At 48.0% G+C, this 20,184-nt stretch overlaps 1 protein-coding gene across 2 annotated transcripts in view; it reads right to left on the reverse strand.

Annotated features, from left to right (window-relative positions):
- Window positions 1–20,184, reverse strand: part of C15H10orf90 (chromosome 15 C10orf90 homolog) — a 186,541-nt gene that overhangs the window by 25,088 nt on the left and 141,269 nt on the right. The window lies entirely within an intron of this gene.

The raw sequence follows: 20,184 nt of genomic DNA on the forward strand, positions 1-20,184 counted from the left end.
TACTTGTACATATCAAAAATATCAACTATTAAAGTGGAGGTACTAATATAATAATAATGCACGTGACGTGTTTGGTTCAGTACCAGCATTTAATAAGCCCTGTTATCGTTACCATTGCAGGAATGCTGAGGCCAGGCAAGGTCCTGGGGCCAGCATAGAGGTCGACCTGCCTCATCAGATCACTGCACAGTCCGCAGGCAGTGGGCCCACAGGCATGCCCAGCGTGCTGCCTGCCTCTGCGCCGTGGCGGCAGAGCTGGACACTGCCTCGCACCCACCAGCAGTGGACGGGGTCAGTAAATCGTGTGTGACATGCTTCACAGCAGTTAAAAAGAATGAGTCCATGCGGAATGATCTCTGTGACAAAAGTCGTTAGAGGACTCTCGCTCTGTTCCCTCCAGTCCCTTCTCCACAGTAAAGAAAGGGGCACAACCCCCCGCTCTGGCAACAGCAGGAGCTTCCAGCAAGGCCTTGGTGCTGCAGAGCCTCCCGGCCCGTCCGCCTGAGCCTCTGCGTCCCAGCTGAGGGAATCCACTTCTGGTGAGGCCAGGCCCTCAGCCTGTGAAAAGCACAAAGACTTTGGGACCAAGCCCCCACCCCCAGCACCCTCCTGGCTCTGGGGTCCAGCCCAGGAGAGTCAACTTGGCAGTTCAAGGTCTGATTCACCCAGGGGGTAAACTGGGTTTTCCATGTTCTTCTGAACAAACAAAATGTAGTGACGTTCGGACCAGGTTCCAGGGGGGGGTTGATACATTGAAAGGATTAAAAAGTACATAATAAAATAATAAACGAGAAAAGACCATTGTTATTAGATCCTGTCATTTGGAGAGGAGACTTATCCACTAGTGGCAAAGTTGTACTTTGCTAAATTGTACGTAAATAGCTTTCCAAACTTTTACCTCACAAGTCATCAATTCTATTTAAGTAAAAAACAAGGAGGCAGAAAAAAAGCCCTAAAACAGTCATTCCTTTCTGCACGGCCTCTTTTGATTCGAAGCTCTCCTAAAGAATCCAGAAACAAATTAGCTATCAGGGATGAGAGACTGAGTCTGGCTGATGGCATAGATCCATCTTGTGTTTGGTTCTTTAAGCTGGTGTGTTTATTCACAGACTCATGGACATAAATCTCTTCCACCTGTGTATCACCTATTGACCTTTTCATCTGTCATCTGTCTGTTGTAGTCTGGATCCTAAATGGCCCCCAAAGCCCTTGTACTAAAGCCCCAGCTGGTGCCACTGGAAGTGGTGGGACCTCAAGCAGTGGCCTCCGCTCTCCTCCACCCCAGCCCGGAGGTGAATGGTCTGCTCCCCCATGAGCTCTCACTAGGATGTGCTGCCCACCCCGCACTCAGGGCCCCAACACCAGGGATCCACCCAACTGTGGACTGCAGCCGCCCACACTGTGAGCCAGACCAGCTCTCCCCCCCGGCGCTGACTGCTGGGGTCTCTGCCCTGACGGAGACTGCCGCTGTGGTGGGTCCATGCACATTCTCCTGGGAGTGGCCCTGTGTGTGGCAGATGTTCCCCTAGCGGCTCAAGAGCGCTAAACCAATGGCAGAAAGTAGAATGGAGTTCACTTACTGGAGGAAAGAAAAACATGCTGCCAAGGAAGAGCTTTCCCACAGCCTTTTGATTGGGCCTCTTTTTGTGGACTCTGAAATGCAGAGCCGGAGGGTGTCGGCAGGCGGGCCTTCACAGGGTGAGCATGAGACCCGTCTCCGCCCTCTTTAGTCGTGCCCTGCGTTTTAAACCACCTCGCCCCAGGGAAGACCCGCGGCCACTGTGGGCTCTGAAGTGGCCTGTGTCCGGCATTTCTATTTCTCCACTAAAGCTTTGTGCCTCCTTCCTGGGTCTGGCGTGTGGCAGAGCAGCGGTAGCACAAATTTCCTTAAGAGTAATGTTCTCATGTTCCTTTTCCTAAAGTCAGTTGAGAGTCCACAGCTCCACCATCCACAACCTTGCCTATCCCAGAATTGAGCTGTGGACCAGGGTGAAAGAAAACCAATGAAAATGTTCTGTCCGACAGTTACGAATGGCTTCTACCAATTTCATATCCTTGACTCACAGAAGAGACCCTTGAACCATAATGTGGGGCCTGTCTATGCTTTCCTCAATGAAAAACGCACTGTATTTCCAATGTCAAGTTAACAGGGAACCCACACGAGCCACCTCCTAGGCGAAACGTTACCCAGGCTTCGGACATAACCTCTGAGCCCCTCCTGGGTGACACACCTGAGTCAAACATGACTTTACTGACTTCTTTTGTCTTCAGGACTTCTTAATCAAGATGCTCTTCTTACCAAAATCCTGAATAGCAATCACAAAGCCAGTTGTTTTCAGGTAAGGATGTCACTGTGTCTATTAGACAAAAGCTCCAGCAGAGAGTTCAACAGATTGGCTGAGCCATAGTGTCTTTGGGAGCACATGGATACGATTCTGGGGAAGGTATTGTAAGCCATGTCCTGAACAAGGGGGCTGACCCAGGTGAGCATCAGGAAGGCAGGTTCATGCACATTCTCCCGGGAGTGGCTCTGTGTGCGACGCTCAATGGCCCAAGGCAGGTAACTGTCACATAGAGCTCACTTTAGAATCATGGGTACACAAATCATGTGTGGTAGGTATGCTGACTGGCAGGAATAGGATCAGGAGAGTGGGCCACTCCAGATTTACTGCTCTTAACCTTGACCTGTTCAACTGAGGGCCTTGGGGATAGGTTTTAATGCAGGACATTTTCCACAGTCAAAAGCACATCCTAAGCCAACCCAAGCAGCAGGGCAGGTGTGGGAGAGCAAGCCCCTCAGCAATCCATCATCCAAACCAGCTGAGACCAGGCGTGGACCTGGGGTAGATGAGGCCCAGCAGCCAGTGCAGGCCTTTGGAGCAGCGTGAGAATGAATGGGCCTTCCTCAGCACTCTACCTGCCCCACCAGAAAGTGTCTCTGGAATAAACCACTTTTATAGAACAGGCACTCTCCTGCTTCTTTCCCGGAATGAAGGAGACCCACAGACCTTTGGTGGCCTTCAAGGAGCCCTTCTTGAGCCCCTGGCCCACCACGGGCACAGTTCTAACAACGTGGTACTTTAGTTCACATTAAGCCAGAATGTGCTGAATGGTTGCCAAGAAGGACCAGCACAGCTGCAAAAGAAGAGCAAGAAAACCATGAATAGTAGACACACACGCCCAGAGAGGACAGCTGACCGGGACACTCAATGGCCCAAGGCAAGTAAACGTCATATAGAACTCACTTTAGAATCATGTGTACACAAGTCAGTTTAAATTTTGTTAAAGGTGTTGAAGATGAAACGACATCTCTATAGAACATTCATCCTGGTAGAGAAAGATTATCTCCTGAGGTTTTAGGGGCTCAGCTTTGCGCAGATTGCTGCCTTCTTGAAGCAGATTTCAACCATCCAACTAACCAAAGAGGCATTTCTGAACAAAGCAGGCCTCGTTGAATCTAAGACATATCCCTCCCTCCCCAAGTTCAATGCTGCTGGTGGTGATATTCCCCTTTGAAAGCTGGATTGCCTTACAACTAACTGCCTGTTTCTTAGTCATGCAGTAATTGAAGCTTGTGTGTGTGTCTCTGGGCATTAACATAAACACTGATTCCTGAACTTAACTGCAGGTGGGCCTCAAGATCTCCTAAAAGTTCCAGTGCTATCTGTCTCTACCCTGGGTAGCCCTAGGCTGCTCTCTACCCCCACAGCCTTTTAAAGCCCGCCGTCTGCATTACATAGAGCTAACCATGTCGCCTTCCTTCTTCACCTGTTTCTTCTCCGTCAGCAAACCCCAGAACTGTAGCATTAAACTGGAAACCAAATACGTGGGCTTGATGGAGTGGGTGTCAATCAGATAGAAGCCTGCTCTGAGTGACACCTGTGGGTGAATGGATGGAGGACTCTCTCTTTTAGTAGGACTTTGCCGTCCCTTCTTTTGGCACTGGGACATAAGAGTGCTGCAGTGGCAGGCTGGGAAGTCTACTGCATGGTGCATGCGCATGGATGGACACAGAAGTCACCAAAGAGGAAGGAAGGTAGGAACAACCGGAACTCAATAAGCACATATTATGGTTTGGATCTCAAATGTCCTGAAAGGCTTGGTCACCATCTTTAAAAGATGGGGCCTCGTGGAAGGAAGTCAGGTCACAGGTCCATGCCTAGAAGGAGGTTTCGTGACCCGGCCTCTTCCACTCTCTCTCTCCTTCCTGGCCGCCATGATGGTAGCAGCTTCGCCCCTCCACATGCTCCACTGTGATGTGCTCTCTCACCCTCAGACCAGCAGCCAATCAACCACGGACTGAAGCCTCTGAAACCGTGAGCCAAAATAAATCTTTCCTCCTTTGAAGTCATTTTTATCGCAGGTATTTTGTTACAGTGAAAGACAGTTGACTAACACAATGCGCAGCTTCCTAGCAAGTTTATTCTTCTTCTCCTTTCAAAGGAGAGAGACAACCTGAAACACCTTCAATTCCAACACATGGAAAACGAAATGAAAGAAAGCAGAGTTAGCTGGTGGCCTCTGGAGAGACAAGTCAGGGAGACAGAACGTGGTGATAGGTGCAAGGCTGGTCCCATTCTCTCTGCTTTCTTTCTTTCTTTAACTGGTGGAGGCATCCTCTTTTGGCTGCAGGTTAAAACAATTCCTCGTGTGAACGCGGGTCTCCCTTTGGTACCAAAACACAGCACTCCACCCAGCCTTGGGTTCAAAGTCGACATAATCGTTTCAGCATACTTCTGTTCAGCTCCTCCGGAGCAGCCCTGCAGCCGGGCAGGAAGGAAGGAGCGGGAGGAGTCGGACAGGGTAAACAGCTCCGGCAGAGGCACCAAAGCAAGCTGCCAGCCTCAGGGTCCCAGAGACCATCCACACGGCAAGGCAGAGCTGGGGCTGGCGCCACTGGGAAGAGGAAAGATGAACAAAACGGGACCCCGAAGGCCAACCTGGAAGTCAGCCGGGAAGGACGAAGGGCGTCCAGAGACAAAGCGCACCATGATCGATCGAGTCCTCCCCTCACAGGAAACAAGACTTCCTGCAGACGCCAGCCCTTCCTAGACAGCAAAGACTGCTTCTGCTATCAACATCAGCCGCTTCCTGAAGAGCAGACCTGACGGGGAGAGGAGCGGTGACCAGGAAGACGGACTTGTAGAAAGCAGTAGCCGTCACTGGTGGTCTATGAAAGAGCTCCCCCGCTGGAAGCCAGGGAAGACGGCTGGGAAGGGGAGCTGTGTCCAGATGGCCACAGGGCATTAGGACACAAATGCGCAAGGCCGGTGGGCAGTCAGAGAAGGGGGGAGCCCAATGTCCTCGTGAAGGTTGTTCTGGGGTCGAGTTTCAAGATACCACGTGGGGAACTGACTGCGACTCTCACAGTAAGATTCAGGCGTGCAGTTGCTGCAAAGTAGGAACACATGTTTCCCCCAACCCAGAGAATATCCAGAGAGGATGCTGGGTAACTGTCAAGGGCTGATTTTCCAATGATGTCTTTAGAGGTTTCAGCGTGAGGAACAAAAGTCTTACAGCAAACATATTTAGATAGCAGAAATAACACAACACAACACACACACACACACACACACACACACCTGTTTTCTAGCAACAGGATGACACCCACTACATTGCGAAAGATGGTCAAGAAACACGTTCCAGGTCACTGTTAGCTTGCATCTTTCAACCTTCCACTTCAGACATAATCCCAGGCTACCAATTTTCCCACAATCCTTTTTCTCAAAGCCTGACTCAAGACCCTGAAGTATAAGAAGTGTTTTAAGCATTTCTCAAAACTTGAAAAAATTTAATGATCACTTCAGATGTGATCAAGTTTTGAGACATATCTCTATTAAAGAGATAGATCTTTAATAAGTTTATTAGGGTTTGGATGTGAGGTATCCTGCAAAAGCTCACATGTAAGACAATACAAGAAGTTTCCAAGGAGAAATGATTGGGTTATAAGAGTCTTGACCCAATCAATGATTTAATCCTCTGATAGGGATTAACTGAGTGGTAACTGAAGTGATGGGGTATGGCTGGAGGACGTGGGAGTGGGGGCGTGGCTTTGGGGAGATATTTGTATCTGGAGAATGGAGTCTCTTTCTGCTTCCTGAACACTGTGACGTGAGCTGCTTCCCTCTGCCACACACTCCGCCATGATATTTGAGCCGTGAGGAATGGAGCCGGCTGTCTATGGACTAAGACCTCTGAAACTGTGAGCCCCCTAGTAAACTTTTCCTCCTCTATAGTTGTTCTGGTCAGATCCTTTAGTCACAGTATCAAATAAACAAACAAACAAACCGACTAGAACAAAATTGTAAAAGGAATAAATGATTACTGTAAAAATTATTTGAACTACAGAAAAGTATGCAAAAATTAAAACACCGGGCTTTGGGTTTGGCTCAGTGGTCATGCACGTGCCCAGCATCACAGACAACAACAAAGATTTAAAATGCTGACAGCGTGACACTGTCCAAATGCCCTAGGGCACATTTCCAGTGAATTCACGTGTGGCCTTCTGCACTTCTTAATTTCCACTTTGGAGGCAGCTGACTACAGAACAGGACTGCCCTCCTCCATGCCCAGTGACAGGCACATGTCCACCAAGGTGTGGCCACCGGGAGGGAGGAGGGTGGCTTACTGCTGCTGACAGCCACTCTTTCCCTCTTGCCTGAGGATTTCAGAGCATTCATCTCCCCTCTGCTTTTGTTTTCCCGGATGCTCTGCACAACTACCAAGCAGGAAATGCTGCACGTTGAAGCTGATCAAAATAAGCTGATCTCCCAGGTGTCAGAGGGAGGAGTAGAGGAGAATGTTGGTCAGGATCCTGCAGAGTGACTGTCTGCTCAGGGCTAGAGTCGCATCCTTGAATCACTGTGTATGTGTGTGTGTGTGTGTGTGTGTGTGTACACATGCATGGTGTGTGTGTGTGTGTACACGCACATGCACGGTGTGGTGTGTGTGTGCACATATATGGTGTGTGTGTGCATGGTGTATGTGTTTGTGCATATGCATGATGTGTGTGTGTGTGTACATGCTGAAGAAGGTGGGGCTTCCAATTCAGACTTTCACTGTGCTACCTGGAAATCCAGAGTTTTCAGTATTTCAGGGAAGAGAAAGAGGGTTGGATATTGGTCTCTGTGGTTCTCTTGAGGAAACATCAACATCTTTATCTTCAATTTGACAACTCTTTGTTGAGTGCCTACTATATGCCAGGCTCAATTACGGGGTACTTAGGATGCAGCAGTGAAAACTCAACATTCTTGTCCTCATGAATTCTACAACCAATAACTGTCACCTCCATAGTTAGAGTCTCACCTCCACTCCGACGATTCCACAGATACCCAGTGTCCACCACCTCCAACCCATCTCAGCTGGAATGTATCTACACCTAGTACTGCATCATCTTGAACTAGTAAATTAAACCTCCTACACGCTGATTACAACTACGAAATCTCCTCCCTCACACACTGTTACTCAGCATCATGGAGACTTTAAGTCCCACCACCTCTGTGGCAGACACAGCTGATTGCCTCTCTATAAACATCCTCGTTTTCTTTCCTTTAACTTAGAAAATCCTCCTTTGGTTCAAGATGGCAACGTAGGTCTGCCATGCCTGCCCACCTCTACATTTCTTCCATTCTTTCTTGTAGTTCCAAGCCACTTACTGTTGAGTGTCTAGTTGCTCAGCACAAAACACAGTCCTAACCGGTGAGGGACAGGCCTGGAAAGCTATGGTAATGGTAACATAATCAGGTTCACATGGGGGTTTGTTAAAAAACACTGACCCCTGAGTGCACCCCAAGTTTCCAGTTCAGCAGATTTATTAGAGTGGAGCCCAGAACGTGTGCTTGAGTGCCTGGTACTGCTGATGCTACTGTTCTAGTAATCACACTTGAGAATCACCAGTCTAACTTATGTAGCAGGTAAGAAATAAAAGAACAAAAGCAAATAAATACCAGTGGCTTGGCACTGCTAATAAAAATGTATAAACCAGCAGCTCTAACAGCACCTGGGAACTTGTGAGAGCTGCAGAATCCCAGCCCCACCTCCTACCACCAGGGACAGGATCTGCATTGAAGCCCATCCCCGGGTGGCTCCCAGGCGTGCCTGAGTCTGAGGTGCAGCACAAGCTACCTGACCGGGGTGGGCCCCAAAGCAGGAGGCTCTGCTCATCAGTCACTTGGGATGGTGACACCTGTCCCCAGGACCACAGAGGCTGGGAGAAGGAACACAGGCTGCACTGGCCCACCAACACAACACTCATACGTGGCTCACGTTGCTCAGAACTTCCTTGGCCAAAGATGTGATGTCAGAGATGGAGGTGTGCAATCCAGCCCATGAGAGAGCAGAATGTGGGACATAGTCCAGTCTCCACAGTCCTCCCAGCTCCCCTTCCTTTCCTCCCTGCCCCCAACTACATGCAGGCCAGGGACTAAGAAAATGTAGAAAGGTTTAAGTATCAGTGTAATCACTAGAATAAAACCACAAAGCTTGTAAAATACATGTGTGTGTGTGTGTGCATATGTGTGTAGAAATACAGATACAGGAAAGCTGAAAATACATACCTTAGAGAGAAATAGAGTAAATATGACAAAATACAAATATTGCAATTAAAGCATTAGAGAGGATCAACACCAGTCATGCCAATAAATGAAAAAGGACCAACCTCACTTTTTAAAAGAAAAAGACTGACATGACAGTCAGCAGGGGGCTTTGACTGTGGCTGACAAAACCACACAAACTTCCTGCTGGCTCCTGTAATGGGCCTCACTTGGACTCATCATGGCTCAGCGTTCCTGTCCTATCAGGCAAAGGCAAGCTGCACAGATGCAAGGAGGAGGGGTCAGGCCAGTGGGCAGTGATGGCCTGGCCATAGAATGCTTGGACATCACTGATCTGCACTTGGCCAGACAAGGTGGCTCCTGCCAGCGGCCAACTCCAACTGTGGCATGAGGATGCTGTCCTTGTTCCAAGTAGTCCAACTCACCAAACCACAAACAAATCCAATATGCAGGAGCCAGGGGACAGAGCCCAGCAAGATCTTACAGGTGAGAACATGGTCCAGCAGACGTAGAAAAGAGAATCTAGAAAGTCACAAGACACCTCGAGTGAAGCTGCAGTTTGTGGGCAGCCTGGGAGGCTGCAGCTAAGCAGTGATGGTGGGCCAGTAAGATGGACTGAGGCCTTGCCCACCCCACAGCGGGCAGACACCTGGATAGTCCACAGGCGGCCAGCCTTGACCTATAGACAACGTCCACCCTCTCTGCACGTCGGCTCAGCAACACAAGCTTGCACACCACGCACCTCCAGCTGCCTGGACTGCCTCCAGCTCAGCTCCGTCCTTGTTCTGTCTGGACAGCTGTTTTCTAGTAATAATCTGAGCATATGATCTGCCTCTCCCTTTCATGCACAGCGAGCGTCACATGGGTGTCCTGGTTAAACTGAAGAATCATCACTAAATGAGGACGGAACTCACCCTCAACTCAGGGTCACAGGGCTTAAGCCAGAAACCGGTGGACTGTGCTGCGTTAAGGAGGAAATGAAAATTTGAAATGTTCAATATACATGACCAAGGACAAAGCCAAGAAGCGTGCACTGTTAACAGGGCGCTGTAAGGGCTCTGGCAGCAGATCCCCCTCCTGATACCATGTTTGATACATCTTCAACTAGCAGCATTTTCAGGAAACGGACTCTGGCGGATCTGGGTTGGTGCTCTGAAGGGCTGGGGCTGGAAGGGCACACACCTGCCCGACATGTCCCCTCCCTGCCTCTCTGGTCAGTCTGTTTCCCCGCCATCATCCAGACCTTCTCCATTACAAGATCTGGAAACCCCATTTGGGGAAGACGGAAATACCTCAGAGGGAAAGGAAGTGAATTCCAAGGCCCTGGAGCCCCATGGAGAAGGCCCTGGCTCCCCGGCTCAGGCTGCCGGCCGCTGGACGCACTTCCCAGCCAGGCCCACAGCATTTTCTGGTTCTCTCTGACACTTCTCATAAACTTCAGTCCCGTCAGGCCCAACTCAGCTGGAAACTCGGGGCCCGCGTGCGTCCCCCCAGGAATGCCGTCCCCGCTGAAGGGCTGATTTTGAGAATCAGAACTGGAGATGCTCCCCGGGGGCCTCTGAAGAGGAGCACATGCCACATGGAAATAGCAACCAGGAATAAATCAAGTGAGAGAGGAGGCTGACTCAGCTCGGGCTGCAGTCAGGAAGCAAAGAGAGACACGGAGCAGGCTGGTCTTCCCTGCCCCCCTCTCCCGGGACACCAGCTTACACACTCAATGTCCTTTCATTCCTGTTCCCTCCCCAAATGACCATCATTTCCCAATGAAATAAACAGGTGGCATCACAACAGACGCCCGGCTTCCTAATCACTCCCATTCAATGCAGACTTCCCGCGTTACTTATTTCTCTTCACTGAGAGCGATTCATAAGCAACAAAGCGTGTTTCTTTTATGGTCTTGCCTCATGAGACCACTTAGGGTATGGAAAAATGGAAATGTTTAACTGTTTTTAAAAAGCTACTGTAAAAGCATTTCCCTTATGCCCTAAAGAAGGAGAGATTTCTTTGTGAAAACTAATGTCACCATCTTATTGCAAAAAAAAAAAAAAAAAAATCATCATTTTGGAATAAGGTGGAGAAGACAGAAACCACTGGTGAGGAAAGGCCTTCTCTAAGCAGATGGTTGCAGAAGAGGGTGGGGAGAGGCACAAGGTGGCTTGAGCTGTACCCTGGCTAGCTGTGTAATGACCGCTAGGAGAAGAAACCGAACATGGCTGAGTGTTATCTTATATAGACGGCACTACTACTGGCATCCAGTGACTCGGAATGACTGAAGGACGTGACTTCTATCTTCATACCTCAGCACCATCCCCCACCCTACCCACTTATGTTTATCAGAATATTCTAGAAGTTCACATAATTAAGGAAGAGGTGAATCTACTTCTAACTCCCTGACCATCCTGGTCAAGTTGTCCAGAGCTTCTCTTGGGACAGCAAGTGTGCTATGTTTCACACCAATGAGCCTACTTCGTCTATGCTCTCTGGGAGCCCTCTTTGTGTCCTCTCTTGATTCCTTGCAAAGGACTTCTGGGTCAGGCTGTAAAATTATTGCAGCCTCCTTTAGAATGAGAGTTTTTAGGTCACAGGCCCTTAGGTTGCACTGGTGCTTGTTGTCTTAAGAAAAAACTTTATAAAGGTTGTACTAACAGCTTATGTGTGGGCATTAGGGGAAGCAGGGCTGGGGTACAAGGGAGCTCTTGGTATTATTTTTTGCCCCATTTCTGTAAATGTAAACTTATTTCAAATGGTCATCTTGATAGGTTTTTAAAAGTCCCCCACAAAAGAAGCAAGAAGTATTGTGTACAGTGAAAGCTGTTTCTTAGCAGCTCTATAAAACGACTATGTGTCCATACACCAGGAACAGCATAAACACATTCCTAACGCCACATTCGTAAGACACCAGGTGATGCAAGTGTGGTCCACAGTGCCCATTACTCTGCTAAGGAGCAGAGAGGGTGTGCCAGCTGCTCAGAGCCCCGCAAGTGCAGCCTCTGGCCCCTCCTGCATATCCCCACCTAGAGCCTTGACCCACACCCTCCCAGGGGGGTTCACATCCTACAGTCACAGCTGGCTGAATGTGCAACGTGACATCGTTCCAGCAAGACAGAAGGTGCTAGAAAGAAGGTGGAATACAGGCCCAGAGACTTGATACCCACACCTACCTGGTCCTGCCACCCACCAGCTATGCGACCATAGGGCCACCCAACCCATGCAGTTTCAAGTGACTCATTCACAATGAGATAACACCACCTGCTCTGGGAGGAGGAAATGGAACCACGTGAAACTCAAAAACGATGATGCACTAAGCAAAGATGAAGCTACACTATAATCCACAGCCCTGGGGTGGCCTGTATCTAATGTCTAATTTTAAATCTGTGACCCTTAAGTGATTTGGATAAATTTTGTCCTTGATTTCAAATTTTAGGGAAAAAAACATACATACAATAAGCCCAGAGAGGCAGAAAGACAGTTTGCTAAACCCTTGACCCATGTCTCACCCCCTTGCCCCAAACTTTCCACTTTGCCAAATTTACTGGACGAAGGCCAGCTGAAGGTCAATGTAAGGTAGGGGTGTGACCCTCTTATGTGGTGTCACGAGAGTCGTCTTTTGGGTAGAGCACACCAAACCATATTCTGGGTCTGAGAGGCTCTTGGGGAGAGGGCTGTGCCTATTCAACTCGCTGACCATGTTTTTGCCCCTTGAAATGCCAGCTCTCTCCGTGAGTCATGTCACCTGGGGAGCAGGTGAGTGAGAAGGATATGGAGTTGGAAAGAACTAAAGAAGACCTGCAAACTCAAGGCTGCAGAGTGTGCAACAAGAGCCTCTGCCCCTGCCTGCTCCTGGCTGGATGGGCTCCTTTTGGTAAATTACTTTAAAGCTTCCCACCTTCAAAGATGCCCCTGAGCACGTTAGATCTTTACAATGGGGGTGGGCTGTTAGATAGACTCGAGCCAAACTTCTGCCTCACCTAGCTCCAAGGAATGATAGACGTGGTGTCCACGGTCAAGGTGTGAGTAGAGATCTTTGGACCCTCTATTATAAGGCTGCAAGCTCTCAGAAAGGCCCGCCTTACTCTAAGAAGCAACATCCTGCTATGCCCCCATGGACCCTACTCAAGTGTGGGCTGATGAATCTGAAATCAAAGTCCCCTCAATGGCCAAGTCCTGCACCCCCAGCTTTGCCCTGGATTCGGGCAGGAGAATGCACTAAGAGGGGCCATGGGTCTGAAATGCATGAGGTCTCTCCACAGCACTGCAGAGCTTGCCCGGTTCAGACCTAGAGGACTCAGAGCTGGACCAGGGAGGGCACCACCGAGCTCCCATGAGTCCCTGGTCCTCAGGACCACTCACAAGTGTGGGAGCCCAACTCACCCCAACCAGGGACCCAGGCCGCAGTGTGCACAGCAGCCTGCTCTTATTTATACACTCGGGGATCACGCTTTTCCTCCACAAAGATGCTGTTCTTCCATTAAGGCTGATGGCAGTCATGTGGCCCAACTGAAGGCACTTCACTTTCCAGATTTTCTAAAAATAAATCACAGGGAAGGAAAACATGTGTATCCTCTCTATTTGGGATTGCAAAAACACAAGCAAACGGGACTAGAGAGACTCGCTGCCCCGGAGATCCAGTTCCATCCTGACGAAGGGGTCAGGTCCGGCACTTGTCATTAGACGGTGTGGACACGGGACAAGGAAATCGGACTCGACTAGACAGTGTGGACACGGGACAAGGAAATCAGACTCGACTTGTGACAGGAACACGGTTCAGCAATGCCCTTTGCATCCCTGAATAAACTCATCCCATCCTGTCTTGGGTGGCCAGGACACTGAAGATGTGCTCTGCCAACTCAGCTACAGAACTGCTCTGCATTAAGGGTCCAAAGAAGAGATGCATTCCTGAAAAGCTCACGCTACAGAAAGTCTCTGAAAAGAGAATTTTTAAAATGACTTTCATTATTCACTTGTGATGATGTATGCCAAGGGTAAGAAGAAAGTGCCTCTGGGCTATAGTAATATCAGACACAAACATCCTTCTCTAGTGACAGGTTTAAGGAAAAGGTGGTGACAGCACCAACACCAATCAGAACACCCACACCGCTGGGGGGCAACTCAAGGGGTCACAAAATGGCAACACGGAAAATGAGTTGTTGGGCTGAATAAGTAATTTCTGAATTTGGCTTTAATATGTCAATTTTCCTCTTTCCCATCCTTGAACTTGCAGGCACCTTTGGTCTTGGCCTCACCTCTGCACCCAACTTGGTCAAGTGCTGGGGAACATTCAGGCACATTAGTCTCTGCCTGGCAGTGAAGGTTGTCCCCAGGGACTGGAGAGCAGTTTGTTCAGAGTATTTGAAAATGATCAGTGAAGGATCAGGCGGGGCCTGGGCTAACCCCCACATCCCTTAGTTCAGTGACTTGTTTTCCTCCAAATCCAGGCATTTCCTCAACTCCGGCCTTCCCCAGCTCTCCATGGAATTGACCAGCGAGTGCTGCCCATGGCACCTGACACCTGGGACCACCACGCACCAGCTACATGCATCACACTCACCTGGTCACCCTCTGGCCCTGCTGGCTTTACTGCCTCACCTGAGATCTGGAAAAAATTAAGTCACATCACAGAGTCACAGACTCCTCCCTCCATGATCTGGCCTCTGCCAGCTGCCTGAGCTTGGAGGGCTCCTCCCCAGCCCCTCTGTGCTCCAGCCCCCTGGCCCTGGTCCTGAGCCCTGAATGCTCCAGGTCCTTTCTTACCTCATGTCAGGACTTTGCCCAGCTGTACCTCCTGTCTAAAAATGCTCCTCCTCTCCAAGGCAGGCTCCCTCTTGCCCTGAAGACTTTGGCTGGAATATCACTTATTTAGAGGAGCCTTCCTGGGCCACTCCATTTACAGAAGCCAGCAAGGAGTCACCCAATGCCATGGGCCAATTCAGAGGTCTGCAGAAATTCCCGCCACCACTTGAGACTCCTCGGGTGGAAGCGAGTGTCTGTCTGTTGTCCATCTCTAGCTCAGTAGCCAGCTCCATGGGGTGGGGACCTTGATTGCTTACTGCAGTGCTGAGCACCTGAATGACACCTGCACTCAATCAGCACCTGTCAAGTGACTCGCATCATCACCGAACTGACAGCTTGTGATTTGGGCAAGGGCGTTTAGCTCCTGAGGAGCCATGCAAGTCCTGAAGACTCACTCGCCTATTGCACAGCAGATAATGAGGAGACCCAGATCAGATATTGGAGGAGATGTCCACCTAAGGATCCCGAGCAGCCAGACCACCGTGAACTGTCCTGAGATCACCAGACTGACGTCATCCTTGGACACCTTCCCATGCCACCCCCCATTTACCTTAAAAAAAAGAGCCCGAGGACCCCCAGAGAGCCCCCCACTTTCACGATGGCTCGCAGTCTCCCTTGCTTTCTAAGTAAACCTCTGTGCGTCAATATCTTTTGCATCTAGAAAGTCTTTTCTGGGAGTTGGTCAAGGACCCTGTCATCCTGAGTTGAGGTCCCCCTCTCTAGGAGCTCCTCAAATCCCCTCCAAGGATAGGAGAAATGGGGTCCCAAGTAACCTGGCCCAATGGGCGCTTGGCATGAGCAGCAATTCAAACATGCAGACGTCATTCCAGCCATTTGTCACGGACATCAGTTCCCACCCATTTCCACTCTGAAACTTTTATCAAGCAGGTGGCAAGTTGGACCCGTTCCCACTTGGCCCCCTCTCTCTGGACGCTGCCTTAGCAGAAGCACTGATGAGTAGAGGATTAGACAACAGCCAGGTGCAGCGTGAGCACACAGAAGCCGGGACCCCGAATGCTCGGCGGCAGAGACCACTGACTGCCCAGCTCGCTAGTGGCTGTCGTGTGGCTTCTCCCTGGATTTGAAATTGCACATTTTCCCTTTCTGACAAGGCCACCAGCCCAGCCCCGTGAGGGCAATTTTCAAAGGAAGGAGCAGCAGCTTCACAGGCCAGACGGCCAGCCGGGTGTCACCAGGGAAACGGCGGCTCAGCCTCATCTGCGTGAGAAGGATTTCCTACCAGGAAAAAAACACTCCAAACTTCAGGGGGATTTTTTTCCTGCTGGAAAAGGAGTTAAGCGACAAGTCTGTTTGGGGGACACTTCACTTTAGGGTCCTGCACCCAGTGGCATTAGGTGCTTCCTGAATATGATGTAACATTTGGAAATCTGATGCATTTTTAAGTAATTAATTTCTGAGAGATATTGCTGAGTGAAGTAACAGTGCGAGACAGTTATGGAATGTGAATTATGTCTCCACGAATTAGAGTGTTTTAAACATATAAAAGCTGTTAGTTATAAATAAGTTATATATAAACTCATATATACTCATTTATAAGTTATAAATACATCTTTAAGAAAGCAAGACTGCTCACCACAGCCATAGGCATGTGGCCGGCAGGTCCTGCGGGAGACAGGGACAGCTGGGAGTCATGTGGTACCAAGCTGAAAGCGTTTCGTGTTTCGCAGGTGGCGCCTGAGTGAATCCTGCTCTGCACTTGGCATTCCGGTCTTTGCTAGTCTTTGGACTTGTGCTCTAATTTCTTTTGGTTGAGAAACTAATTCAACTCAGCTGCAGAGACGCCAGTCTGTGTGCTTTAAGTTTCATAATGTAATTAACGATTCACATCCAATTACATCATGTTAAAAAGGCTCTCCCAATCCTTTCTCCACTAATCCCGGTCTCAGTGCCTCCGGTGCGGACTTGATGAATGCTCGGGAGGAAAGCAGAAAGCTCATTTGCAAGCACCGAGAGCTGAGCTTGAAATCATCAGTGGTATTTTAGCCTCGCCAAGGTTGTGTGAAAATGCATGCACGCTTTTGGGCTGTGACTGGCGATCACAGGATGTAGTTTCATAAGGAAATAGTAAGAAAGGAGGAGTACAACTTCAGAATAAGACACCAGCCTTCACTCTACAAACACACATACCAAGCGGATGGCAGGAATTGCAGTCCTCTGTCCTGGAGAAACTGAGTGAGGCCTGAAATCTTTGGTGTGGAAGTGCCCCCTCCCCCCGCAGGGGTCCTGAACGTCCGTCCCATTAGAACATCCTCTTCACAACCAGTGGGCCCCCAGGACCCAAGAACAGGTTCTGCTTATGAATCTCCAAGACTTTTTGCCTTTCTACATCTCCTGGGATAGCTCAGCATAGGGGTTGGATACCCCAGGGAACATTCTTTGGCTCATTTTGCTAATGTGGTTGCTGTGACCCCTCTCTCCCTCTCTCCTTTTCTCCTTGTTCTCTCCTCTCTCTCCTCTGTACATCTCAGGACAGAGAAAGTTATCTTATTCTTCACTGTCTCACCAAGCCACCCAGTAGCTCATATGCATACTGTACTCAATAAAACCATAAAAGAAGTTATTTTTCCATTCCCAGTTTCTTCATGCTTGTGTCAATTTCCTCTAATCCATCCTGATTTTCAATTGTCACAGCTTCCCCATTCTCTAAAGACAAGTGAGAATGCAATGGTGGAAATGTAAGGCAAAAGTTCATGGTGACTTGGGGTTCACCGTGCATTGGCCCAAGTGGTGCAGGCTAACCACCCTGGTTCTTAGTGTCACGAGAGTGAGGACATCAAAGTTTCCTTTTCTTAGGAGGAAAATCCTAACTCTCAAATAGCTGAAGGGGATGTGAGATAGAAGACAATTTCCATAGGAGGAAATAAATGAGGTCAATAAGCAAATGAGAAATCCTGCCTTGTTTGAGATTTGAAAATGCACAAAAATAAGGTGCTAATTTCGGCTCTGAAATTAGCAAAATGTAAAAATGTATATACTCAATTGCAGAGGTTGCAGGGAGATATAAACTTGACAGACCAATTGTGTGCACGCTAACCAATGTTTTGCAAGTGCAGGAAATTCAGGCTTACCCCTGAAGGCTAGGGTCTGACTCTCCTGACCCAAACTGAACCTTGGAGATCAAGTCACTTCAGTGGGTCAAAGCATTGGAGTATGTTTTATGAGCCCCCTAAAAGCCAATGATAATATAACATTCAAAGTCTATACAACGTGCAAACCATTACCTAACCACTCTCCTTCCAGGAATATAGCTTAAGAACATGAGTAGGCATGGTCAAAGTTTTATACGTACAGATATGCAGTCAGCATTACTTAAGGAGGTGAAAAATTAAAGTTAACTGCTCAACATCAGGGAGATAGTTAAAAAGTTGACATATCTAGATGATATGAACATTAACTATGTCACATATTTATGGAGAACTTTTAACAGCAATGGAAATAGGTCACTGATTTGGGACTTGATAAAAACTGTGAACAATGTTAGAAAAATCCTAACTAGGTCAGACACACTTCTTAAACAAAGAATAGACAGTGCGCAATGAACTGGATATTCATATCTGCTCCCAGCCCGACCCAAAAGCTTGGATCCCAGTGTGGTGACACCAAAGAGCAGGTCCTGGGGGAGGTGACAAAGCCACAAGGGTGGAGGCCTCATGAAGAGGCACTGCATGCACCTCTACAGAAAATTAATAGTGCAATAGTGACACTTCATCAAGCAATTTAATTAAAAAAACTCAAATGTTCTAACTTAAAAAAAAATGGCTGGCCAATGTTCAAAACTCTAATAGAAAATAAATTCATGAGATCAATTGTTTCCTGCAATATGGTGAGCCAGATAGCCCACTCTCTCGTGCTATAAAGCAATTAAAAACCTTGGAAATAAGCATCAAAACATTTTAAATATATGGCTCAGCTTGCAAGAAAGTAAGGAAGCCCTCAGAGGTTAAGAAGAAAACTGGAGAAGAATCCGGCTGCTGTGGGGGGCTACTGCTGATTTCTGGGCACCTGGAGTTTGAGATTTAAGGTCAAACAGATGCCAGGACACAAAGTCTGGGACTTGAAAATGTGGAAAGTCACACTGGAAACTTGTGCATACAGGCACAACTCACCCTCAGTTGGTCCTCCATCAGCTCCATGCCACGGCTTGCACAATCTGCAGACTATGCTCAGCCACAAGCTGAAAATTTACCACAATGTGAGCACAGGAGACCTTTCTGGAGGCCTTGATCCTCAGTCTAGAGAATAACCAGTAAGCATGGTCTGGGAATCACAGTGATGTACACATATTTTATATGTGTGCATGTGTATGTGCATGTGTGGGTTTATGTGCGTGTGTGTGTGTGTGTGTGTAAATTTTTATTGAGCTCATCATAGTCAAAGAATTGAAAAATGTGAAAGGTTAAGAGAAAGGAAAATAGAATGAGGAAGTATAAACATATCTACTTAGAGTCCTGGAGGGAGAAAACAGGAAATGAGGAAAGGAAAGAAAGAAATGTGTAGGAAGTGTGCAGAACCAATAGACACAGTGACCACTGTGTTCCAGAAACACAACAGACCTTGAACACAATAGAAAGAAACCCACATCCAACTACATCACAGTGCCAAACACAAGGAACTCACACACTGCCCAAACAAAAGTATGAGGGTTAGCAACTAAACTTAGAGTTGCCTTCACCATAGCAACAGTGGAGGCCAAAGTCACCAGGATAAGATTTTCAAAGGACGGAGGGGAAATAACTCTCCACATAGAACAGCACACCGTGTCAGGGCTCCTTTCAAGAATGTGGAGAAATAAACGTGTTTTCAGAATCTCTATCTTCCCTCAGCCCTGAACCAATTGGAGACAGTTTATCACCCAAAGTCCCTCCATTACATGAACCATGGAAAAACCATCAAAAGTGACATGTGAAATATGTACTTCAGGGACATGGAAATCGGTAACTGATACTAGGAAATGAGACCTGTGTGCATAAAGGAGAAGAGAGCAAAGGTAATGGCAAGACGAGGTCACTCTACAGACCTGTGAAACTGACCTTCAAATTGCAGGACTCAAAACAGAGAGGCAGGGAGGACGAAAGCACAAGAGGGCAGTAGTGCATCTGCTCCAGGGGACGAGAGTGACCGAGTTCCAAGACCAAACCGCTGGAAGGATGACAGAAACACTGAGGAACCTTGGGCTTTGCTAAGTTCACAAGTTCCAATTCCTGGCTGGTCACTCCAATAATAGAAGAGCACAATTTCCAATGACCAGGGACAGAGAGTAGGATGAGGACAAACTGACTGGACACAAGGCAATTAGAGGGTGAGAAGACAAAGGGACAAGACGACACAAACCTGATGAGCCCGACAGGAACACGTTGGAATAACTAGGAAGGGCCTACATTTTCTACCTAAATAAGAATTGTTCATGAAATTTCCCCCAAATAATGGTGATCATCATCTTGCCCTATCAGATATTAAAGCTCATCATGAAGATATAACAAAATGAAGTGATACAGATGAGTATGTGCAGAAAATATTTCAAACTGAAGGAAAAATGAAAATGATACATATCCAAATTAGAAGGAAATTGAGCTTAAAATGGTTATGTGAAAACACTTGATATGAGCATTTGATCCAAGCTTTTTCCGGAGAGGCTAACAAAAATAAAATAAAATGTGGGGTCAGGTCAAAGTAAATACAATGTAAATAAAATGTAAATAAAAAATTCAAAAGCAGAAATCAATATATAGGTTGAGTAGTCAGATCTTGGACCTTTATGGATTTTAGAATGTTTGCATATACACAATAAGAAATACTAGAGATGAGATCCAAGTCTAAACTC

Source organism: Callospermophilus lateralis, chromosome 15 (genome assembly GCF_048772815.1).
Source record: "Callospermophilus lateralis isolate mCalLat2 chromosome 15, mCalLat2.hap1, whole genome shotgun sequence".
Lineage (NCBI taxonomy): Eukaryota > Metazoa > Chordata > Mammalia > Rodentia > Sciuridae > Callospermophilus > Callospermophilus lateralis.